The following is a 25,938-nucleotide window of genomic DNA, read 5'->3' on the forward strand; positions in this document are numbered from 1 at the left end:
TGGAAACAAATAATTGAGTACTCTTAAATTTATTTATAAAAAAGGTTAGGTAGGGTTACGAGAGGCAGCACAATGCGCAATGGTTAGCATTGCTGCCTCATGGCGCCGAGGACCCAGATTCGGTCCTAGCCTGTGTGAAGTTTGCACATTCTCCCCATGTTTAAGTGGGTTTCACTCCCACAACCCAAAGAGGTGCAGGGTAGGTGGATTGGTCACGCTAAGTTGCCCCTTAATTGAAAAAAACTTGAATTGAGTACTCTAAATTTATACGGAAAAAAAAAGTAGGGTTATGGGGATAGGGTGGGTGAGTGGACCTAGGTGGGGTGCTCGTTCACAGGGTCGGTGCAGCCTCAGTGGGCTGAATGGCTTTCCCCTCACTGTAGGGATTCTGTGGATTCATCTGAAGTTCATCTATCATCTATCCTAAATGCTATCCATCTACCTAAATGCTATCTTGTGCCTTGATTTTTTTAGGGTCTTGAAACTCGAGGGAAAATAGCAGTTGGTTGTGAAACACCTTTGTATACTCTGTGGCGCAAAAGTCACAAACAGCTCTGCCAAATGCACAACAGACCGTGTGCACACACCTACCTGTTCAGCCAGGCTGTGACAAGAAAATGGAAGGCTGGGGATACACAGAACATAAGCAGAACTGAAGACCCGTTTGGGCATGCTGAAAGCAACCAATGGATACGTACCTCTGGCCTTCAGTCAGAACACCCAAAGGGTAACTGTTACAAATTGCTGAAAGTACCAATTCTTTCACCCTACAATCCTTTCCCTAAGATTATTCAAGCAACCAAATATGCGAATAATGTTCACGCCAGCACTAAACCACAATCCCCTGAAGGATCAGATCTCTGCTTTTCAAGCTATGACACTCAGCCACATTACATATCCATTCCAAATAATAGCAAATACAATCCAAACTGCATTCGAACATCATCAGAATATCCCATTCACTGATAAATCCTGATGCAGGCTTTGCTTCCTGGCCAGTCATATGTATCAAGATTTAATATAGAATTCTTACAGTGCAGGAGGTGGCCATTTAGCCCATCAAGTCTGCACCAACCCACTGAAAGATCACCCAACCTAGGCCCATGCTGTCACCCCATCCCAGTAACCCCACCTAACCTTTAGACACTCAAGGGTCAATTTATCATGGCCAATCCACCTAACCGGCACATCTTTTGGACTATGGGAGGAAACTGGAGCACCCGGAGGAAACCCGCACAGACACGGGGAGAATGTGCAAACTCCACACACCCACAGACAGTCACCCAAGGCCAGAATCGAACCTGGATCCCTGGCGCTGTAAGTGCTAACCACTGTGCTCTCCTAGCTGGTTGGTTCAACACTAATTTCTCGAGATATCTGATCAATAAATAACATTTTAAGAACGAGAGCTTTACAAAGTTGTAATTTCATTCAGTTTGGTTTGCTATTTAACAGAAAACTAGAATAGCTATCAATTTACAAGTTGAAAGGTCCCCCTTTGAATCTACCATCTGACCTGCCACACCTGGCTGAACAACAGTTAATAACTTTTAAGAGTTATTTTAAAAACGGCCCTTTTTTGTAATTAAATGCACATCAGGATTGTTAATGAAGTTAAAAATTATTCAAGCCCAATTTATAATCATGACTGTAACCAGAGGAAATTTTCCAAAACATAAATAAAATGCACATTAAACAGAAACAGCAAAACAGAGAAAAGGCTGAAGATCAGCATTAAAAAATCGCAGAAATAACCAAAGCAAGATTATGGGGATTGATGCAGAAATGGGATTTTATTTATTTATTTAAAAAATATTTTTATTGGCATTTTCCAACTTTAACAGTATAACAGTTTTACTTTTAAAGCACATAATATTTACAAGGTGTGATGTTTTTAATGTGCAAATTTTACACACACCCCTTCTGTCGGACCCCCGCCCCCGCCCCGCTCCACTCCCACCCCTATTGATAGTTGGGCTTCTTCCTGGCATTCCCTTTCACCCTGGGCGTCATATTGCTGTACTTTGCTCTTTTCTCATGTAGTTCCCGTTGTTGTCTTTGGGGTTCGCTGGGGGGAGGTCTTCCTGCCCTCTCCTCCTCCTTTTTTCCCACTACAGCCTGGGTTCCTTCCTTGCCCCCCCCCCCCCCCCAACTCCTCGGTCTGCCCTCCTCGGTCCTCCCTTCCCCCTATTCTTCCTAACCACTACTGGCTTCGAACAGAACAGGTCTTGGAACAGGCTGATGAATAGCCCCCACCAAAATGGGATTTAAAAATGTTTTTAAGTTTAGAGTTCCCAAGTCTTTTTTCCCAATTAAGGGACAATTTAGCGCGGTCGATACACCTGTCCTGCACATCTTTGGGTTGTGGGGGGTGAGACCCACACAGACACAGGGAGAATGTGCAAACTCCACATGGACAGTGACCGGGGCCTGGGATTGAACCCGGGTCCTCAGCGCCGTTGAGGTAGCAGTGCTATCTGCGCCGCCGTGTTGCCCAAAATGGGATTCCAAGCTCTCTAAATCAGTGACGCACCTCTTGCCTCCCACCTGCTAGCTTTCCAATTCCATCAGTTTACCAAATGAAAGGTGAAAAGGCAAGGCAGTTCTTTAGATTTCCCCAGGGAGAATACAGAAAGACAGAATTTTTGTTAAAATTACAATGCAGAAACTGGACTTTTGAACCAACTGACCGGCATTGGTGGCTATGCTTCACGCCAGCCTCCTTCCAGCCTACCTCATCTGACTAAACGCACACATTTTGTAAAATAAAACTACGGAGTTTAAGAAAAAGCCAGGGAGAATTTAAAATCAAATACCAAACTTGATTCACATTTAAATTGCCCTTTAAACGTCAACAATCAGAAGCATCTAGGGTTTCAGATCAGAAATCTTTCTAAATTTCATGGTGGTTTATAAAGATACCATTCTCCCAGCCTATTATACATAATTTCAGCAAAGTTCACTTCACATTTCACAAGCACTATCCATATGCATTTATCAGAGCTAAATTAGAGGGCTTGTGTCACAACAAGTACCTGTTTGTGCTGGTTGCTGTGAGGATAAACTAGAACAATCCTGGTAATTTTAAAGAGGACAGAACAGAAATATGAATGCTTGGTTTTCTGTATTATCATGACAGAAATATTTCTGGTTCGGTTCAATACATCATGTCACTGCTGGAACAAATGTCTGCACATCCAGACCGCTCACCAAGAATTGCCTTGGGATTGTTCCCAAACCAACCTGCTTGAAAATGAAGGGCTGCAGTCAGATAGGGAGGGAGACCATGAAAAGGCTTGCCTGCTCGAATGTAGAATTGTTACGCAGCAATCAAATCCGGATTCCTCGTTATCATCTTATCGTTGCCTCGAGTAGCTTGAACCATGTAAACTGGTTCTGTCTTGATTGGTGTTGTAATCAGGACTTGGGAAGATTCTTGGATTTAATTCATTGGTCCAAATGATTGATTTTATTCCTCTGATTCAATGAGCTGACAGTGTTATGAGATCTGGTACTACCTCTCAGTTTAATGATAGTTATATTCCACCGGCGCTCAGAAAATTTCTCTCCTCACACCTGGCACTTCGATCAGTCCGAAATCTTGCTGACTACAATATTCACTTCTGGAAGTCTGCTCTTGAACACTTATCACTGTTAGTCTAGTCATTATCTTGGGAAATACCCAAAGCCTTTCATAAGGTCTGGTACTATGCACACAACCAATTATAATCATTCCATCTCACTATCCCAGACATCTCCAAAGCCTTGGACAGGGTCTGGTATTTAGCAATTAAAATAAGTACCCACACCATAGCTTTGATCATATATACCTGGTTTCTCAAAGAGCTGTGCTTTATTTAATGGATCATCCCCTGTCTTTTCTATTGACCCCAAGGGCTTTTACTTGCCTTCTGTTGGGGACCGTTTCAATATTAAAACCCCCCACCCCTCATGACTCTCCATTACTTTGCTGATAATTCCATTCTACAATTATCAACTTCAAGATCACATACCCTCAGCACAGAGAACCTCTGACCCTTATAGCACCAGTAAAATGATTGATGTATATCTTGTTATCTTCCATACCCTTCAATAAAGAGTTTCATAATTAAAGATTCACAGTACAGAAGGCGGCATGTGACCTATCATGCCTTTGTTGACCCTTTGAAAGAGCACTCGTGCTTTGTACCACACCTTTCTTTTAGTCTCTAACCCAATAAATTCCTCATTCTCGCGCAGCTGTCCAAGTCTGTTCTTAATTATGTTTGGAATCAGAAGTTTGCCAGATCTTTTATCCCAATTATCACCTAACCTTTCAGAGATTCTCTACTAGTCCTTTTTCACAGGAGAAAATTCTTGGCCTCGATCTTCTCGCAGCCAAAACAGAACAACTCCATCAGAAAAACTACTTCCTAGAGGTTCCATTTCCTTTTTCATGGCAGGTATATCCTTTTCTTCTTTCCAATCATTAATCGAACTATGTTGATTGTTTTAATCCAGAAAGCCAATTGGGGAAGGATGATCCTGGAGAACTTACACTTTGTTACAGAGAGAAACATTACAAGCATACACCACCTAACTCAATCATACACCTCTTTAAATGTGCTCAAGTGAGACCTCAATTAATACCCTCCACCCTGCATATAATTAAATACAAGTAATATACAATCAACAGCCATGGCTTGAATGTTTTTCCTATATTCTGGAGGCTGCTTTGCCATTTGTCTTGCAATGCAGTACAAGTTATACAAAAAAACTGATGGATATTGTATCCCGCAAACCTCTAGAATTCAAGTTACTGACTGCAACCTTTTTCTGTAACTCACCCGTTCAAATCTAGTCTACACCTCATTTCTTCTCTTCTTCCACCTAAAATCAAAATGTCCAACATGCCCTTCCTCCTCCACACACTCCCAATGTTCGAATCAACACTGAGTGATGGCCTCCTCCATTTCTTGTCCTTTCCCACGATCTCACAGCTGAGCACAAGTCTTATCTCGCACAGATTTCATTCCTCCCTGCAATCTTTTAAAACTCAAGATTGGCATCATCTAGTCGCCACTTTGATTTACCTCATTTTATGTTCTTTTCCAAAAGACAGAAATGAACAAACATGTACCCAACCCGATTAAATGTTTCAACAAACTCCTCCGAGCGCTAATCATTGGAATTTTGTACTGTGCCAACCACAGCAGGTTTGAGGCCAGTTACCAAAGTAGTTTGTTTTCCAATTTCAGCTGTGCATTTCAAGAGAGGCACACAGAGCAGAGGTCAGGCTCTTTCCTGAGGAAACAACAAGAAAAACAAACACACAGAAAACGCAAAGAAATCTCAAAATGCTCTCTCTTAGCAGCTGGTTCTAAAGTAGCATAAGGAAATATAAATCAGTAAGGCCTAGCAAAATTTTTTTTTTAAATTTTGAAAAAAGAATTAGCATCCTGAAATGTCTGCCAGTAGAGTGCGTCTTAACTAGATATTTCTATGGGAGCTGGCGTTGGCTACTCAGATAGCACAGCTTGATTGATATTTATTGTCACATGTACCAAAGTACAGTAAAAAGTATTTTTCTGCGGCCAAGGGAACATACACAGTAGACAAAAGAATAAGCGACTGAGTACATTGACAAATGGCACATCAACAAATAGTGATTGGAGAGCAACATAGCTCTGGGCAAATTTCAACTGTCAAGTTGAGGTAATTGTCTTGGGTTTTTTAATTTCATTACATAACCGAAGATCTTAAAAGATGCAAAAATGTAAGAGGGTGAGGAAATGTATGCAAAACTACCTGCAGGTCAATGACACGGGGGAAGTCTCAGCTGCGGTGCTTTGGAGGCGCTGAAGGCAGTGGTGAGAGGGGAGCTGATTTCGATTAGAGCAAATAGGGACAGGGCAGAAACGGACCGACTGGTAAAGGAGATCTTACAGATAGACAGGAGATATGTGGAGACCCTGAAGGTAGAGCTATTAAGAGAACGATGAAGGCTACAGACTGAGTTTGGGGTGTTGTGCACAGGTTGTGCATAGGGGCAGCACGGTAGCATGGTGGTTAGCATAAATGCTTCACAGCTCCAGGGTCCCAGGTTCGGTTCCCGGCTGGGTCACTGTCTGTGCGGAGTCTGCACGTCCTCCCCGTGTGTGCGTGGGTTTCCTCCGGGTGCTCCGGTTTCCTCCCACAGTCCAAAGATGTGCGGGTTAGGTGGATTGGCCATGCTAAATTGCCCGTAGTGTCCTAAAAAGTAAGGTTAAAGGGGGGGGGGGGGGGGGCGGGGGGGGGGGGGGGCGGGGGGGGGGGGGGGGGGGTTGTTGGGTTACGGGTATAGGGTGGATACGTGGGTTTGAGTAGGGTGATCATTGCTCGGCACAACATCAAGGGCCGACGGGCTTGTTCTGTGCTGTACTGTTCTATGTAAGGCTGTGGAGCAGCTTAGGAAGGCAAGGGGTGCGATTTATGAGCACGGGGAGAAAGCCAGTAGAATACTGGCACAGCAACTGAGAAAGAGGGAGCGGCCAGGGAAATAGGGAAGGTAGTCAAAGGGGGACTTGGCAGGGGATCCGGCAGGGCTGAACAAGGTGTTCAAGGACTTCTATAGTAAGCTTTACACCTCGGAACCCCCTCCGGGCTGGAGAGGATGAGGCTCTTTCTGGACGGACTGGCTTTCCCAAAAGTGGGCAGGGGATTGGCAGACGGGTTGGGGGCCCCGATCAGGACCAAAGAAATACTGGGGGGTTTGAGGGCCATGAAATTCGGTAAAGCCCTGGGGCCAATGGGTATCCGGTGGAGTTTTATAAAAAGTTCTCCGAGATAGTGGGACCGGTGTTGGTTAGGGTTTTCAATGAGGCAAGAGACAGAAGGGTGCTGCCCCCGACAATGTCACTGGCCACCATCTCCCTGATATTGAAACGAGTCAAAGACCTGGAGGCATGTGGGTCCCATAGACCGATCTCTCTGCTCGACGTAGATGCTAAAATACTGGCCAAACTCTTGGCTTCTAGGATTGAGGAATGTGTGCCAGACGTCATGGAAGATCAAACCGGGTTCATCAAGGGCAGGCAGCTGGTGGCCAACCTAAGAAGGCTGCTGAATGTGATCATGATGCCCCCGGGAGTAGGGAGGTAGAGGTAATTGTGGCAATGGATGCTGAGAAAGCTTTCGACCGGGTTGAGTGGGACTATTTATGGGAGGTGTTGGGACGATTTGGGTTCAGGGAGGGCTTTATCGACTGGGTTAGACTGCTCCGAAGGCGAGCGCAAGGACGAATAGGATGACATCTGACTGTTTTAGACTGTACCGAGGGACAAGGCAGGGGTGTGCCCTCTCCCCACTGCTGTTTGCGCTAGCAATAGAGCTGCTGGCAATTTCCCCGAGAGCTGTATGCCAGCAATCTGCTCTTATACATCATGGATCCAGTGGCTGGGATGGATGAAATCATGGGAATCCTGAAGGAATTCGGCCGGTTCTCGGGGTACAAACTGAACATGGCAAAGAGTGAGTTTGTAGTCAAGGAGAGGGGCCAGTAGGGTCGGTTGAGGGGGCTGCCGTTCAGGCTAATAGGGGAAAGTTTTAGATACTTCGGGATACAGGTGGCGTGGGACTGGGGCCGGCTGCACAAGTTGAACTTATCTCAGTTGGTGGAGGGCTGAGTTCCGGAGGTGAGATGCGCTCCCATTTACACTAGCAGGGAGAATGCTGACGGTTAAAATGGCGATCCTCCTCAGATTCCTGTTCGTCTTCCAGTATCTCCCCATTTTCATTCCGCAGTCTTTTTTCAAGAAGGTCAATAACATGATTATGGGATTTGTGTGGGTGGGAAAGTCCCCCTGGGTGAGGAGATTGATGCTCGAGAGGAATCGAGGGGAAGGGGGGCTGGCGCTGCCAAACTTTAGTAACTACTACTGGGCGGCCAACATAGCCATGATAAGGAAATGGATGGTGGATGCGGGGTCAGTTTGGGGGCGAATGGAGGCCGCTTCGTGCAGGGGCACCAGCTTGGCAGCCCTGGTTACGGCGCCCCTGCCGCTCCCGGCAGCACAGTACTCCACCAGCCCTATAGTGGTGGTGACCTTGCGGGTCTGGGACCAATGGAGAAGGCATGTGGGGGAAGTTAGAGCATCAGTTTGGTCCCCAATCTACGACAATCACCGGTTTGCCCCGGGGAATATGGACTGTGGGTTCCGAACATGGCAGAGGGCTGGGATTGAGAGGATGGGGGATCTGTTCTTGGAAGGGAGCTTCCCGAGCATGAGGGCGATAGAGGAAACATTTGGGCTGGCGAGAGGGAATGATTTCAGGTACTTGCAGGTGCGGGACTTTCTACACAGACACATTCCATCCTTCCCACGTCTGTCACTTAGGGGGATCCAGGACAGGGGAGTATCCAGTGGATGGGTGGGGGAGGGGAGGGTCTCGGCTATATATATAAAGAACTTATGGGAGCAGAGGAGATGCAGATCGAGGAGCTTAAGTGGGAAGAGGATCCGGGGGTGAGATTGAAGAGGGTTTATAGGCGGAGACGTTGAGTAGGGTAAACACGACCGTAACATGCACTAGGCTCAGCCTGACGGTGGCCCGGATGAGTAAATTTTTTGGATTGGAGGACAGGTGCGCCAGATATTCGGGAGGACCGGCGAACCATGTCCACATGTTCTTGGTATTGGCAGGGATTCACGGACGTTATGTCCCGGGTACTGAAAACAAGGGTGGTGATGAGTCCAGAGGTGGCTATTTTTATGGTTTCGGAGGACCCGGGAGACCAGGAGGAGAAAGAGGCAGACATTTTGGCCTTTGCTTCCCTGGTAGCCCGGCGACAAATTCTGCTGGCATGCAGGGACTCAAAGCCCCCGAAATTGGAGGCCTGGCTGTCTGTTATGGCGAGCTTTCTTGGCCTGGTGAGAATTAAATTCGCTCTGGGAGGGTCACTGTCAGGGTTCGCTCGGAGGTGGCAACCATTTATCGGCTTCTTCGCGGAAAATTAATCATCAGCGGCGGGGGGGAGGTAACGTGGATTGGGGGGGTAGTTAGGCTGGTCCTTGTAGGAGGGGAGCTGGTTTTCTTGCACTATATTGATTGTTCTTTGCACACTGTTTTATATTGTTGTTGTTTACTATGCCAAAAAAAATTGTTTATCAAAAAATGCAAAAATATAACTCTGCTTCAATTAAAAGACAGTGCAGCAAGTTTCAACAGCCACATTTTTTAAAGCTGGTGCTAGCAGGGAATCCACAACATTAACCACATATTGAGAGATCAAGAATTAGACATGGACAATATTTGGAGCACCCTCTTTAAAACCCACATGTAATGAAATATTTTGGGAAGAAATAAATTATGGCATTAATTTAATATTACCTATTCAAGAGGCATAAATTACTACAAATCAATAGCTGGGTGAAAACAGCCATTAACCTCCAACCAGGTTGCACAGCTCAAAAGTTTAATTTGAACAGTGACATAGGGAGCCGGCCATCCAGCAACATTAGAAACTAGCTTTATTTTGGAATAAAGAAATTGTAATGCTCGTAGTTCCACCTTAATAAAGAATGTAACTATGTTAATAGTACGTGATAAACACAATTGCCTACAATACTACCACCAGCTTTTCATTCCTCCTTCACCTTTATGATAAAACCAACAGGCAACCTAGTCTCAGTTCCTTGCTAAAACTGTCATTCACTTGGAGGGAGGCAGCGTGTATAAAAGAATGGTCAGGTTGAATTTAATCCACAATTAGATTTTTTTCTCTTCTGCAAAACAGCACATCAGTAGTTGAATACACTGAACCAATTAGCCTATTGTTTTCCATTCGGGAATTTGTTAGGAAGTCCATCTACATGATTCCTAGTATAGATCCTGAATACCACATGCGACACAAGTTACAAGGTAAAATGCCCCCCATGTATTTACAAAGTGGCTGATTAATGCCATTTTAAGGTTATAATTGTGTGCATATTTATACAAATGCACCATCTATGCATGCTCCTCATTTATGTTCCTGGCTGCCTCCAGAGGAACAAGTGTGATGAAACATCCGCTACATTAAGTCTGTAAGGGGGTGTGCACATGATATTTCAATTCTATAAAGTCATATGGTCTCCAATTGTAATAGGTCCACAGAGACAGACGACCCTTTTCCTTTTATTCCTTTTATTTACAAAACCAAAAACCGAACAACCAGGTGCATTCCGCTTGCTATCTACACTGGGAGCGCAGAGGATCGGACACTCCCCGTCTACACCGGGAGTGCAGGGACTCTGACACTCCCCGTCTACACTGGGAGCGCAGAGGATCGGACACTCCCCGGCTACACTGGGAGCGCAGAGGATCGGACACTCCCCGGCTACACTGGGAGCGCAGAGGATCTGACACTCCCCGGCTACACTGGGAGCGCAGAGGATCTGACACTCCCCGGCTACACTGGGAGCGCAGAGGATCTGACACTCCCCGGCTACACTGGGAGCGCAGAGGATCGGACACTCCCCGTCTACACTGGGAGCGCAGAGGATCTGACACTCCCCGGCTACACTGGGAGCGCAGCAGATCTGACACTCCCCGTCTACACCGGGAGTGCAGAGGATCGGACACTCCCCGTCTACACCGGGAGTGCAGAGACTCTGACACTCCCCGTCTACACTGGGAGCGTAGAGGATCTGACACTCCCCGTCTACACCGGGAGCGCAGAGGATCGGACACTCCCCGTCTACACTGGGAGCGCAGAGGATCTGACACTCCCCGTCTACACTGGGAGCGCAGAGGATCTGACACTCCCCATCTACACTGGGAGCGCAGAGGATCTGACACTCCCCGGCTACACTGGGAGCACAGAGGATCTGACACTCCCCATCTACACTGGGAGCGCAGAGGATCTGACACTCCCCATCTACACTGGGAGCGCAGAGGATCTGACACTCCCCATCTACACTGGGAGCGCAGAGGATCGGACACTCCCCATCTACACTGGGAGCGCAGAGGATCGGACACTCCCCATCTACACTGGGAGCGCAGAGGATCGGACACTCCCCATCTACACTGGGAGCGCAGAGGATCGGACACTCCCCGTCTACACTGGGAGCGCAGAGGATATGACACTCCCCATCTACACTGGGAGCGCAGAGGATCGGACACTCCCCATCTACACTGGGAGCGCAGAGGATCGGACACTCCCCGTCTACACTGGGAGCGCAGAGGATCGGACACTCCCCGGCTACACTGGGAGCGCAGAGGATCGGACACTCCCCGGCTACACTGGGAGCACAGAGGATCGGACACTCCCCATCTACACTGGGAGCGCAGAGGATCTGACACTCCCCGGCTACACTGGGAGCGCAGAGGATCAGACACTCCCCATCTACACTGGGAGCGCAGAGGATCTGACACTCCCCATCTACACTGGGAGCACAGAGGATCTGACACTCCCCGGCTACACTGGGAGCACAGAGGATCTGACACTCCCCGGCTACACTGGGAGCACAGAGGATCTGACACTCCCTGTCTATACTGGGAGCGCAGAGGATCGGACACTCCCCGGCTACACTGGGAGCACAGAGGATCTGACACTCCCCGGCTACACTGGGAGCGCAGAGGATCTGACACTCCCCGGCTACACTGGGAGCGCAGAGGATCTGACACTCCCCGTCTACACTGGGAGCGCAGAGGATCGGACACTCCCCGTCTACACTGGGAGCGCAGAGGATCTGACACTCCCCGGCTACACTGGGAGCGCAGAGGATCGGACACTCCCCGGCTACACTGGGAGCGCAGAGGATCTGACACTCCCCGGCTACACTGGGAGCGCAGAGGATCTGACACTCCCTGTCTATACTGGGAGCGCAGAGGATCGGACACTCCCCGGCTACACTGGGAGCGCAGAGGATCTGACACTCCCCGGCTACACTGTGAGCGCAGAGGATCGGACACTCCCCGGCTACACTGGGAGCGCAGAGGATCTGACACTCCCCTGTCTATACTGGGAGCGCAGAGGATCTGACACTCCCCATCTACACTGGGAGCGCAGAGGATCTGACACTCCCCGTCTACACTGGGTGCGCAGAGGATCTGACACTCCCCGTCTACACTGGGAGCGCAGAGGATCTGACACTCCCCATCTACACTGGGAGCGCAGAGGATCTGACACTCCCCGTCTACACTGGGTGCGCAGAGGATCTGACACTCCCCGGCTACACTGGGAGCACAGAGGATCGGACACTCCCCATCTACACTGGGAGCGCAGAGGATCTGACACTCCCCATCTACACTGGGAGCGCAGAGGATCGGACACTCCCCATCTACACTGGGAGCACAGAGGATCTGACACTCCCCATCTACACTGGGAGCACAGAGGATCTGACACTCCCTGTTAATACTGGGAGCACAGAGGATCTGACACTCCCCGGCTACACTGGGAGCACAGAGGATCTGACACTCCCCGGCTACACTGGGAGCACAGAGGATCTGACACTCCCTGTCTATACCGGGAGCGCAGAGGATCGGACACTCCCCGGCTACACTGGGAGCACAGAGGATCTGACACTCCCCGGCTACACTGGGAGCGCAGAGGATCTGACACTCCCCGGCTACACTGGGAGCGTAGAGGATCTGACACTCCCCGGCTACACTGGGAGCGCAGAGGATCGGACACTCCCCGTCTACACTGGGAGCGCAGAGGATCTGACACTCCCCGGCTACACTGGGAGCGCAGAGGATCTGACACTCCCTGTCTATACTGGGAGCGCAGAGGATCGGACACTCCCCGGCTACACTGGGAGCGCAGAGGATCTGACACTCCCCGGCTACACTGGGAGCGCAGAGGATCGGACACTCCCCGGCTACACTGGGAGCGCAGAGGATCTGACACTCCCTGTCTATACTGGGAGCACAGAGGATCTGACACTCCCCATCTACACTGGGAGCGCAGAGGATCTGACACTCCCCGTCTACACTGGGTGCGCAGAGGATCTGACACTCCCCATCTACACCGGGAGCGCAGAGGATCTGACACTCCCCGTCTACACTGGGAGCGCAGAGGATCTGACACTCCCCGTCTACACTGGGAGCGCAGAGGATCTGACACTCCCCGTCTACACTGGGAGCGCAGAGGATCTGACACTCCCCGTCTACACTGGGAGTGCAGAGGATCTGACACTCCCCGTCTACACTGGGAGCGCAGAGGATCTGACACTCCCCGTCTACACTGGGAGCGCAGAGGATCTGACACTCCCCGTGTACACTGGGAGCGCAGAGGATCGGACACTCCCTGTTATACGCAGAGAAAGGGGTTCCCTGATTGGGCCACTTATCAGGGAACTCGTATTCTAATTGGCCAATCTCAAATGCCTGGCCTAAGTCATAACACCGATATACAATCCACTACAATTTAAAACAATCTTCTCCCAGGGTTGGCAATAGACCACAAACTGAACATTTAGGATAATTATTCGGTATTAGATGTGAATGCAATCTCAAGTACATTGGACAACCAGACATTGGTGAACCACAGAGTATACAGACTATTGGTGGGAATCACTGCAGCAATTATTTCAAGTACTGAAATAAATGGGGCAATCATGTTGGGAGACAGAATGCTTTGGAACCAAAGTGTGTTTTAACCATTGCACTGCAAGGGCCAGATGATTTTTAGGCACCAGGGCAATACTGGTAGTTTATTTGTTTAAAAGATTTGGGTTGAAAGAACTGAACATTCCAATCAACGCTAAGTCTCGGTAACTCCCACACTGCTACATATCATTACTGACTTATTTCCAAAAGAGGTAGATTGGTAAAATAGCTCTGAAGTTATCTAGAGGCATGTTCTTGACCTACTGCAGAAACTAAAACATTTGATTAAACCCTTCAGCAAGGGAAATAATGGATTTGTTTACTATATATACAAAACACATTATTTGCATGAGGGATCAGCAAGGTGGTTGTCACATAATTACTGGCAAACAAAAAAAAATTGCTGCCTAGTTAAAAGCATTAAGTATATCCCATAATATGGACAGCGGGCTTCCAGAAATGAGACTGGTGCTGATCACATGAAATGGCTACCCAGTACTGGTGAAATTCACAGCATACTCAATGTTTTCTGCCAGTGAGTACAAGATGTGGAGAGGTTTGGTCGATGCCCAGGGGAGAGGGAAGCTATAATTGGGTCAGAGAGCCTTGGGCAGGGACAGCTCTGGATCTGTCCCAGTCTGGGACTTTTCTGACAACTGGCAGATTCACCACAGTTCAGTTGTATTTTAGGTTTTATTTTCAGTGCGGTGTTAGCAGTTTTCCTACACTCCTGTACCTTTCTTCTCAAAATGTTTATAGTACATAGTCTGTCCCCACCCCTATTTACATTTTTTTTGACCTTTCTAGATGTCTATAATTTTTAAATACGTTTTTTTCCTCCTTTTAAGCAACTTTCAGGTGACCTAATACATTAGCTGCCTTGCTGTACTTCCATCAGCTGGCTTTCTCTCCCTCTTTTACTATTTCATCCCCAATTCCATAGCCTTCAATCGAATGAAGGGGATAACATCAGAACCAGTTTTTTCACTTTGCTGATACTGACCAATCAGCTGTATGTTTCCAGTGTTTACTGTTCTCAAGAACTTGACCATTTTATTCGAATGGCCATTCTGGTGAATTTACAGAGCGGCCCAAAGGTGCAAATGGAATTCAAAGCAAAATCGAAGAATCATCCTTTAGCTTTCACGCAAAAAGTGGACAAAAATCAACTTAATGGAGTTTGACAGTCACCATAGACCCATAGTCCTAATTATCCATAGAAAGAACTCCAGACTACATCCTCAATTCAGTGATAAAAATGCAGGCAAAACAGACAGAATTCAAGTCCAAAAATCAATGCCTGTGGCAATAAAACAGAAAATGGTGGAAATACTCTTTTGGCAGCATATGAGCAGAGAGAAACAGAGTTACCATTTTGGGTCAATCACTTCTCATCAGAATTCATCAAACCTGCTGAATTACTTCCAACATTTTCTGATTTTATTCCAGTTTTCCAGCATCCGCAGCATTTTGCCTCACGTATCTTAAGAAGGTGCTGACAAACAATGACAAAAAGACTTATTTTGAAAATTAAGGAACCGAGGTGTCATGGAATATTGGAACTTGTATGGGAGGTGCATAGAGTTCTCCAATGTACTGCTACCGTTGAAAATTACAAACTGCAGGAAAGGATCTTCGTTTAAGCTGAAAGGTTTAATTAATTTGCACTATAACTCAATTTTACTTTTTAAACTGCAAGATGGAAAGAAATTATTGCAAAAAGATGATTACGGCAATTTAACACGAATGTCAAATAAGGCTCCAGCACTGAAATTAACCTTTAGTCAAAACATCACAAGTCAATAGATTTTAAATCACAAACAACCAGATACCAGTCATTTTGTCTGATCACAAGTACACAGACATTTATGTACTGGGAGCAGAAACTGAATAGATGGTGCAACAGTCACCAGTCTTGAATATTGTGATACAATATATACTGCAGGGATAATACTGCAGGGATATAAAGTCATAAACTGTCATAGAAAATAAAGGGAATATACAGCAGTACCTTCCATATGATCAGAATTACGCTCAGGGGAAAATGCCCCCCACATTTTACGGTATCTTTGTATTTGTATCACTAAGCACTGTGCCTTTTGACACTAAAGAAACCTGCCATAAAAGATCAGAGAGAGCTTAATTTTAATTTAGAACCCTTGTAAAACATTGAGAAAGAGAGATGCAAGGGATGGAATTCAGGCTACAATTCAATTTTGGAGGTCCTATATCCATATAGGGAGCTTGAGGTCTTTACTTTTATGGTTTATGATTTGATTAGATCATTGCTGCCCAGAATTATAACTGGATACCCTTCTCAGCTATACACATCAGATCAGTATATTCCCTAGCTATCTCTATCACTATATTGCTACATACTGACATCCTGTGCTGGGGAATTTATGGATGGGTTCTATTTTCAGAGATTTATTATTTTTATGTCCCAAATTCAATTAATCTCCAGCTTTTCAGGGCCTTACCTCATCAAAATTTTCAAGGAGACAGTTTGTCTTGCACTCGAGCTTTTTTGAGCAGATGCATAATTTTGTTCATATAAAACAATGTATTCTCTATGTAGGAATTATGCAAAGCAGAAATGTGGTTTTGGCACAAGGGAGATGCAATGGTTCAAAAAAAAAGCAACTGTCATGTGGGAAAGAGAAATTAGGTTGGTGAGCACAGGGAGAATGAGGGAGTCAGTAGTTTTTGCAAATTGCAGCGAAGAAGGAAGAGAGGTGACTTGATCGAGGTGTACAAGTTGATGAGTGGCATGGATAGAGTGGATAGCCAGAGACTTCTCCCCAGGGCGGAAATGACTGTCACGAGGAGACATAATTTTACGGTGATTGGAGGGCGGTATCGGGTGATGTCAGAGGTAGGTTCTTTACACAGAGAGTGGTGGGTGTGTGGAATGCACTGCCAGCAGAGGTGGTGGAGTCAGAGTCATTAGAACATTTAAGCGACTCTTGGACAGGCACATGGACAGCAATAAATTGAAGGGGTGTAGGTTAGGTTGATCTTAGATTAGGATAAATGGTCAGCACAACATTGAGGGTCGAAGGGCCTGTACTGTCCTATGTTCTATGTGTACAAATTTCTTACCGGCCGTTTTACCATTATACCACCCACTAAATCAGAACCTTAAATTAGCTTGGTCTTAAATTATTTTCCAAAATGAGTGTTGAATGGCTTTGCCATTATGTTGCTTAGTTAGTAGTCCTCTCTCCTCCAAGTCAGAAGGTTCAAGTCCCACATCAGAGATTTGAGCACAAAAGTCAAGGCCCAACACTGCTGTGGTACTGAAATAGAGCTGCATTATTGAAGGTGCTGTCTTTTAAATCAGACATTAAATGAGACCTGCCTGGCCTCAGGAGGATGTAAAAGATCCCGTCACACTATTTTGAAGGAGGACAGGGGAATTATCCTCGTTGTCCTGGTCATTATTTATCCCCAGTCAACATCACAAAAGCACATTATTGGTCATTAGGGAGCCCTGCTCTGTAAAAATTGGGTGTAGTACTCAAGTACTTCACTGGCTGTAAAGCACTATTAAGACATTTGGTAATTGTCATAATAGAATTTACAATGCATAAGTAGGCCATTCAGCCCATTGAATCTGCACCGGCCGGGAGCTTTGATAACAGCTCCTTTGCCGTTCTCGCTGACCCGTTACTCCACAAGTCCTGTGGTGGTGGCGACACTGCGGATCTGGGGACAGTGGAGGAGGTACAAGAGGGTGGAGGGAGCGTCGGTCTGGACCCCGATATGCAACAACCGCAGGTTTGTCTCGGGTAGGATGGATGGTGGGTTCCAGAGCTGGCAGAGGGCAGACATCAGAAGGATGGGAAATCTGTTCATAGACAGAAGCTTTCCCAGTTTGAAGACGCCAGAGGACAAATTTAATCTGCCGCCAGGAAAGGCCTTTAAATATCTGCAAGTACGAGCCTTCCTGAAAAATCAGGTAGTGGCCTTTCCGACGCTGCTGCCACTGAGGATACAGGACAGGGTGGTCTCCGGCACCTGGGTGGGGGAGGGTGTTGGATATCTGCCAGGAACTACAGGAGGCAGAGGAAACCCCGGTGGAGGAGCTCAAGGGCAAGTGGGAGGAGGAGCTAGGTGAGAAGTTGGAAGCGGGTTTGTGAGCAGAGATCCTGGGCAAAGTTAATTCCTCCTCATCATGTGCCAGGCTCAGTCTAATTCAATTTAAGGTGGTCCACCGGGCACACATGATGGCAGCGAGAATGAGCAAGTTTTTGGGGGTAGAAGACAGTTGTATGAATTAGAACATAAGAACATAAGAACATAAGAACTAGGAGCAGGAGTAGGCCATCTGGCCCCTCGAGCCTGCTCCGCCATTCAATTAGATCATGGCTGATCTTTTGTGGACTCAGCTCCACTTTCCGGCCCGAACACCATAACCCTTACTCCCTTTATTCTTCAAAAAAACTATCTATCTTTACCTTAAAAACATGTAATGAAGGAGCCTCAACTGCTTCACTGGGCAAGGAATTCCATAGATTCACAACCCTTTGGGTGAAGAAGTTCCTCCTAAACTCAGTCCTAAATCTACTTCCCCTTATTTTGAGGCTATGCGAATTCAGGGAGAGAAGTGTGCACCCTACACAAAGGCATGAGATCCAAACTAGAAATTCCTCATTTTAAACCAGTTTTGTCCCTTGGGTGTAACCTCAGATACAGCAAAGAATAAGAGATAACTACCAAGAAAGGAAGATAACTCTCCCCGACAGTATTTGCACTGCCCCCAGGTTGGTGTTAGGAAAGCTACGTAATAAGCAGACCACTCCAGCTCTCAAACAAACTTTGTCTGCTTGGCCCTGAAACAAGATAAACGTGGCCACCAGAATTTATCCCAGAGGCACATACACAAAATCGATGGACTCTCTTTCCTTCCATTATTACCAGACAGATGCCAAGCAAACTCTGAATAGTTTGCTCTGAGAGTCGATTAGTGTTTTAATGGAGGATCCAGTGCTGGAAACCAGTGATGGTTTCAATGGCTTCATGCAATATTTCAGCTTCCATATAGAAAGAGCTCTTCCATCCCTGGGAGCCGACAAGCAGATTGTTATAAAGATAAGCACTAAGAGTAGACAAAACAAGGTACACCAATTTTTAGATGCATTTACTGTCAATGTTCTTTAGTGCTGTTCACAGCCAGTGGGATCACCCTCATTTCTGGAGAAGGAATCAATGCAAACACCATTCAGCAAGGAATGCTGAACTGCCACAAGGTTCTACAGAAATAAAATGTTCCAAACAATAATCACTAACAAAACAATCTAACCCTCTCCCCATATCATTCAATGAATAGCACGTCCATTGTCAAAATCCCCCACCTGGGGTTTACCATTGACCAAAACTGGACCGGCTACATAAATACTGCAGGTCGGACCTGATATTGTGCAGTCAAGTGACTCACCTCATGTTTTCCCAAAGTCTGTCCACCACAGGACAGAAGTCAGGAGTGTGATGGAATACTCTCCCAATTGCCTGGACAAGTACAGCTCAATAAGATAGTCATCATTCAGGACAAAGCCTGATCAGCACCCCATCCACCATCCTGAACATTTACTTTCCTCCACACCAACACAAGGTGACAGCAGTTTCTACCATCTACAAGATACACTGCAGCAACTTGTCAAGGGTTCTCTGACATCTCTTTGCAAACCCACTCAACAAATTAGAACAAGGGCAAGTAGGAACACCATCACCTGTAAGTCACACACCATCCTAATTTGGAAATATTTCACTGTTCCTATATCTTCATTGAGTCAATATCCTCAAATAGCACTGTGGGAATACCTTCATACACCACCTGCAGTTACAGGCAGAAGCTCACCACCACCTTCCCAAGGGTAATTAGGAACAAACAAGACATGGTGGGCTAGCCTGTGACACCCACATCCTGGGTATGAAGTAAAACAAAATGAGAGAAAAAAGCCCCACAAAATAGATACAGCGAGGGGGAGAAAGATACGTCATCTCTCCCAAATATCCAATTTTCTGGGCAACTCTGGTTAAAGATATACCGTCAACAGTAAATAGCACAGCAAGCTCTAGTTGTCCTCTATCTGATTAAGCAATACACCACACCCATTATAATAACTGACAAAGATGTATGAACGCAGCTGAAAATAACTGACGTGGTCACAGATGGCAAACCTTGAGACCCTTCCCATTGGTAGCTAATTGGATCAGGAAGTATTGACTTTGGCAGCGCAAACAGCTTTAAGTTGGCTACTTTCCACTAGTCAATTAAACAAAATACGGACAACATTTCTGGTTGGCTTGCGCTTCTCTTGATCTTTTAGCCAAGCGACCTTAATCCATTACTCAGATGGGTGCAAGTAGTCATCCTTCATTTTGATGCATTTTGTTGGCATTGGGTCTAATTCAGGCTGCAAGTACTGCAAACATCAGCTGCTATCCCACTTTCACCTTTGCCTTTATCCAGATTCAAGCAGTCAAGACTCATGTGACCAGTGCGATGCTGTAGCCAGTTCTAGCTACATGCTGCTGAGCAGATATTGAAACAAGCCCTTCCTGAGAACTCGCTTATTGATATCCCAATTTGTAGAACGCCTTCAGAAAACAAGCTGAGTGCAAGTTTCATTTCCCCTGCCCTCTCCTTCCAGTTTGCAAAGCAGAGAGAGGGGAGGGTAAAGGGTTAGAGAGTGCAGCAGATACAGTGTAACGGAGGGATACAATCATAACTCCCCACGTTAAACCCTGGTCATATACAGGGTCAGTGGAAACCACTTTAAATGGCCCTCAGTTGGGGGAGGGAAGAAGGGAAGCCAGAATTCCAACTCCTCAGTGATCTTCTTTGAAAATTGTGATTTTCTTTAATGAAAAAGTGTGATGGTGATCAGGGGCTAAATCTGGGCTTTGCTAAGGGTCACAAAGAGAAAGACTGGATGCAGAGCAGCAAATACATTTTTGAAATATTATGAACTGAGGCAGCACTAAGTCACTTGACTGGATTCTCCGTCCCGCCACGCCAATTTCAGTTTCACCCTGCCGGCGGGATGCTCCATTTCGCCGGCTGGTCAATGGGGTTTCCCATTGTGGGCAGCCGCATGCCGTCGGGAAAACCTCAAGCTTCCGACAAAATGGAGCCTTCCGATGGTGGAGAATCCGCCAAGTGCGCTATGACTTTTTTGTTAAGTTAGAAAAAAATTTAGCATTTTTTCCACTTAAGAGACATTTAGAGTGGCCAATCCCCTACCTGCACATTGTGGGGGTGAAACCCACGCAAACATGGAGAGAAACCCACGCAAACCCCACACGGACAGTGACCCAAACCGGGATCAAACCTGGGACCTCAGCGCCGTGAGGCAGCCGTGCTAACCACTGTGGCCACCGTGATGCCCTGAATGCTCTATTCCTTGAGGTAACAGAAGTTGGTGCATAGAATAATACCCTTGGAGTGGAGCTTCAGTTAGTGTACATGACATTAGGCTGCAGGCTAGTCAATGGAAGAATAAAAGAGAACAAAGCAGTCTCCAAAAAGTGTAAAAGTCACCTCTTATTGATACACTCTCACGAAACTTCTTTGGGCAAGAGATTAGAGGTAGTTTACAGTTCAGTTCCAGGCAAAAAGACAGAAAAAAACCAGAGCCATTACAGAAGCGAGTCATCACAGGCCTTGCAACAGTTTCCCTGAACACTGCATCTTGCAAAGCCAGCCCGCCCAAGCTGCACTTTTCTCCCCAGCCAATGTGAATGCTGGCAGCCCATCGCACTCGACAAGCAACATGGTACTTGCTGCTCTGCAGAGCAGGAACAAAATGGAGATTAGCACTGCTGCCTCACAGCTCCACGGTCCCAGGTTCAATTCTGGCCTCGGGTGGACTGCCTGTGTGGAGTTTGCACTTTCTCCCAGCGTCAGCGTGGGTTTCCTCTGGGTGCTCCGGTTTCCGCCCACAAGGTCCCGAAGACAGTACTTGTTAGGTAATTAGGACATTCTGAATTCTCCCTCTGGTGTACCTGAACAGGCGCCGAATGGGGACTAGGGGCTTTTCACAGTAACGTCATTGCGGTGTTTGTAATGTAAGCCTACTGTGAATAAAGATTACTTATTATTATTATTATTATTAAGTAGGGTGCTCTTTCCAAGGGCCTGTGCAGACTCGATGGGCCGAATGGCTTCCTTCTGCACTGTAAATTCTATGATTACATCAAACCACTCTCGAGTATTAATTAATCACATTTCAGTCACTTCACATCAAATTTGACCATGGTTAAAAGAGTTTTTGTGCATTATCGAATGCAGCCGACTGGAAAGCTGGGACCACCAAAATCCACCTATGAAAAACAGCCATAAATTTCTGCTTGGTGAAAGATGTCCCAACCCCTCCTTCCCTGACCTTCTTATCCGAGATGACTGAGTTGATCTACTCTACCACACAGTTAAGTGGCCCGGAAATAGCATTGGCCTGTGGGACATTTTCTTCTACTGCTGTCGATAATTCAAGCGTCGCTTGTCTAGGGATACACATAATTGGTGGACTTGAAGATAAACAAGTAACACTGGTTCCTGACAAAACAATTTGAGGAAACTTTTTTTTTAAAACAAGGAAAAGGGGGAAACTGCAAAACATGTGTATGTGGCCACCTCATTCTGTTCTATTGAAGCTGTTACAGAATAGTCTTCATTAAACAGCTTATGCTTCCCATTTAAATCCACACTTCTTTTTGCAATCACTGGATCCTTAATGGAGCAGCAAACTGGATTCATCTTCAAATGGCTACCTGATCTGATCCATAGTTACAGAAATCATGGAAACTTCAGTCAGTCACAATCTGAGATACAGCTGCACAGCACAAGCACAGCAAGCAATAGAAAGCAAATACTGCCTAAAACCCTCATCGTCTCCAGGCCTTAAGGCAGGCTGTGTTCCTTTAGAGAAATTGAAAAAGCATTTTGCAAAACAACGAGATTATTTACTCACAATTGAAAATGCTTTCAAAAATAAGGCTGCGAGCCAAGATCAAAAGAACCTTAATAAGTCCCCTCAGAAGTCAGATTTAATTAATTCTATGATCCCACAAAGCTTAAGCTGAACGGGAATAGAGCCACTTCCCAAACCACCACTTCCAGCAGAACGCTTTTGTTGGTAGCCTTGCTTCATCAATTCATGGAAATTGTGGCAGTAATTCTGCATTTTTGAACTTAATCTGACCTCTCCTCCCTTCCACACCTGCACACTATCTGTCCACAATACTGACAATGCCATTATCTAATTTTGAAAAAAAGTGCTCACATTTAGCTAATGGCAGCATTCTGTGGTCTCCAAAACAAAGCTGTCCACTAGATATACACTGATGAACATCCCTAAAATCTTAAAAGACCATTCCCAACCTCACTTAAATGCTGCACGAATGTTTGGCTCCCAAATAGTTGCAGAGAGTGCAGAGATACTCCAGGCACATGAAAGTATTGGCAATAGGATAATCACTTTGTTGCTCCTTGGCCTTCTGGCGAAGATAATCGTAGGATCAAGCACGAGAGATCAGGTGCAATGCCTGTTCTTGTCAGCTTGGGTGTAGTATGTTCCTCTTGTGGGGACCACGATTTGGATTCAATGTGAATTTGAATTGGTGTTTGGAGCAAGCAAGGGGATGGATTCAGGGCTCTTCCCCTCTCCACTCTGTACATTGTATTTGTAACTCCAAGATAGGTATAATATATATTCTTTTTAAAATCACTTTGTGCTTCTAGATTTGATAAAATTCGTCTCTCTTGAAGAAATTGCCCAAATGTTAAGTATATTTATGGAGATGGGGCGAAAAGCTGTATATTGTGACAAAGGCAGCAATGTGGCACAGTGGGTTAGCCTTGCTGCCTCATGGCGCCGAGGTCCCAGGTTCGATCCCGGCTCTGGGTCACTGTCCGTGGGGAAGTTTGCACTTTCTCCCCGTGTCCTGCGTGGGTTTCGCCCCCCACAACCCAAAGATGTGCAGCTAGGTGGATTGGCCACGCTAAATTGCCCCTTAATTGGAAAAATTGAATAGATATTCCAACTTTATTTTAAAAAGGAAGTATGGTGACAAACAGAAAAAAGCTGCATAATTTGTAAAAGTTTTTGACTCAAATTGTTTAAATGTAAGGACCTGATTCATAAGATTCAAAGTCATTTAAACCAACCAACCAGGGGTTACTATAAAAATATATGGATACTTCCATCTGTGGGATAACCAACAATTCTTATTAATGCCGAGTTTGCCTTTAAAACATTCCAGTACGTTGAGGAATCATTGCTGCTACAGCCTTACAACACATGACCAAGTCGCACTGCCAGTATATTGTGATGTGGGTCTGTCTGATCCCCAATTTCCACATCCTTCAGAAAGTATGAAACCAAGAATTCACTTCAAATCTGACCATGAGTAAAATTGAAATGTATTGAAAAAATTAAAAGCTGCATTAAATTGGGACACTATTCTTAATCCAACGGGTTGATGATATCATCAAAACTGAACTGCATAAAAACACGGAAAGTGTTGCAATATAAATTAGAATTGTGTCCACGTGGATAACTACCACCCACTTCAGAGACCCTCCTACCCTCACAGACCCCAGTGACCTGCTCCCCCTGAGATATGTCATTCCTCAGTTCATTCCAGGCAGTTTAGGCCATGTGAGAATTTAGCTTGACCATAAAAAAGGCTTACATTGCCGTCCCTTCCTCAACAAGATATTTGCACACTCCAAATGTCAGCTGTTCTTATGGGAGGCGTAGCCTCTCAGTTCTAACCTGTGCAATTACAGAATTCCCCCATCTAAAGCTTTCAGTTCTATAGCTTTGAGAAGGAGTCTCCAGACTCTCATTTTTTTTCTCTACACATCACAGAACTCCATGCTAACAGTACAGTTTACTGGGGATGGGGAGGGGGAAAGCGTCACACAGAAGACATCTGCTCATGACAGAGCTCACATTTTTCAGTTTTATAGCCTAATACATCACTGAGTCAATCTATAGAGCCTCTCAGCTTAAGGCCTCATCATTCTAACAGCTGAGGGGCAGGGAATATACACTGTTAATGAAGAAGGCAAGAACCTGACTGCTTTAGTTTTTCAACCCCAAAAGCACTTGCCTAACATACCGATCAACTATTGTGCCAGAAATGTATTCAGGCTGGCGAGGGGGGAGAGGAGGCTGGCTGGGGGAGAAGGAGGGCTGGCGAGGGGGGAGGAAGGAGGGCTGGCGAGGGGGAGGAAGGAGGCTGGCGAGGGTCGGAGGAGGAATGGCGAGGGGGAGAAGGAGGGCTGGGAGGTGGGAGTAAGGAGGCTGGCGAGGGGGGAAAAGGTGGCTGAGGGGGGAAGGAAAGGAAGGGCTGGCGAGGGGGGGAAGAAAGGAGGGCTGGCGAGGGGGGAAGAAAGGAGGGCTGGCGAGGGGGGAAGAAGGAGGCTGGCGAGGGAGAAAGATGGCTGCGAGGGGGGAAAAGGAGGGCTGGCGAGGGGGGAAGAAGGATGGGCTGGCGAGGGGGCGGAGAAAAGGAGGCTGGCGAGGGGCGGAGGGAGAAAGGGGCTGGCGAGGGGGCGGAGGGAGAAAGGGGGCTGCGAGGGGGCGGAGGAAAAGGAGGCTGTCGAGGGGAGGAGGGAGGGCTGGCAAGGGGAGGAGGGAGGGCTGGCAAGGGGAGGGAGGACTGGCAAGGAGGAGGGAGGACTGGCAAGGGAGGGAGAAGGGCTGGTAAGGGGAGGATGGAGGGCTGGTAAGGGGAGAGAAAGGGCTGGCAAGGGGAGGAGGGAAGGCTGGCAAGGGGAGGAGAAGGGCCTGCAAGGGGGGAGGGGGGCTTTGGCAGGGGGGGAGGAGGGCTGGTAAGTGGGAGGAGGAGGGCTGGTAAGGGAGAGGGAGGGCTGCAAGGGAGAGGAGGAGGGCTGGCAAGGTTGAAGGATGGAGGCTGGCAAGGGGAGGAGGGAGGGCTGGCAAGGGGGGAGGGAGGGCTGGCAAGGGGGAGGGTTGGACTGGCAAGGGGAGGTAGGCTGGCAAGGGGGGAGGGAGGGGCTGGCAAGGGGATGGTGGCTGAAGGGGGGGGGGACTGGCAAGGGGAGGGTGGACTGGCAAGGGGAGGGTGGACTGGCAAGGGGGAGGGTGGACTGGCAAGGGGGAGGGTGGACTGGCAAGGGGGAGGGAGGACTGCAAGGGGAGGGTGGACTGGCAGGGGGAGGGTGGACTGGCAAGGGGAGGTGGACGGCAAGGGGAGGGTGGCTGGCAAGGGTAGGGTGGCTGGCAAGGGGAGGTTGGACTGGCAAGGGGGGAGGTGGACTGGCAAGGGGGAGGGTGGACTGGCAAGGGGAGGGTGGACTGGCAATGCAGTGGGAGGTGGACTGGCAAGGGGGAGGTGGACTGGCAAGGGTGG

General features: G+C 47.1%; 1 protein-coding gene across 2 annotated transcripts in view; it reads right to left on the minus strand.

Moving 5' to 3' along the window:
- Positions 1 to 25,938, minus strand: part of trim8b (tripartite motif containing 8b) — a 90,203-nt gene that overhangs the window by 62,910 nt on the left and 1,355 nt on the right. The gene's annotated exons all lie outside the window — the stretch shown is intronic.

Source organism: Scyliorhinus canicula, chromosome 16 (genome assembly GCF_902713615.1).
Source record: "Scyliorhinus canicula chromosome 16, sScyCan1.1, whole genome shotgun sequence".
Taxonomy (NCBI): Eukaryota; Metazoa; Chordata; class Chondrichthyes; order Carcharhiniformes; family Scyliorhinidae; genus Scyliorhinus; species Scyliorhinus canicula.